Source organism: Cornus florida, unplaced genomic scaffold (genome assembly GCF_030987335.1).
Source record: "Cornus florida cultivar Cherokee Brave unplaced genomic scaffold, ASM3098733v1 CherokeeBrave_3.0.0_Hap2_Chr01, whole genome shotgun sequence".
In the NCBI taxonomy this organism is placed as follows: domain Eukaryota; kingdom Viridiplantae; phylum Streptophyta; class Magnoliopsida; order Cornales; family Cornaceae; genus Cornus; species Cornus florida.
This window is the reverse complement of record NW_026775571.1, coordinates 26,216,491-26,217,121: the sequence shown is the minus strand read 5'-3', so window position 1 is coordinate 26,217,121 and position 631 is coordinate 26,216,491. Positions and strand designations below refer to the sequence as shown.

The 631-nt window shown below is 35.3% G+C and overlaps 1 non-coding gene across 1 annotated transcript; it reads left to right on the top strand.

Annotated features, from left to right (window-relative positions):
• Nucleotides 1-267: 267 nt before the first annotated feature.
• LOC132282841 (small nucleolar RNA R71) lies at nucleotides 268-374 on the top strand. Its single transcript, XR_009471901.1, has one exon. It is a non-coding gene; the product is annotated as a small nucleolar RNA R71 (small nucleolar RNA).
• Nucleotides 375-631: the final 257 nt, after the last annotated feature.

Here is a 631-nt window from a genome sequence, read left to right as displayed (position 1 = left end):
AACATTTGAGATAAGGATTTCATCTCGGCAGCTATGTCATTAGAATTGTCAACTTGATATAAGCCAACATTCTTCTTTCCACCTAGGTTTCTACCATGTTTAGAGGACAAAGATCTATGCATTAAATTCTCACTCATGCTTTCATACAATTGGCAAATATCATTTTCATGCTTGTCAAGATAAGAACCACCCATAGATGCATCAACCATACCATTTTGATTATCCGGTAAATTTTCAAAGAAATATTGAACTAGTTGCTACTTAGGTATGTCATGATGTGGGCACTTCCTAAGCAAGTCATTAAAACTTTCCCATGCCTCATGAAACATTTCCCCATCCCTTTGAGAAAATTCACGAATGGAAGTTCTCATAGTATTGGTCTTTGATTCAGGGTAGTACTTTTTTAAGAACTCTTGTTACATTTCTACCTAAGAAGTAATCGAAAAAGGTCTAAGATTGTTGAACGAATATTTTGCCTTGTCCTTAAGGGTAAAAGGAAAAAGTTTGAGTCTTAAAACTTTTTCTGGCATGTCCGTGTATTTCACGGTGGAACACACTTCAAAAAACTCATCTAAATGCTTGTAAGGTTCTTCACTTGGAAGTCCATGATAGTTGGGAAGTATTTGAATAG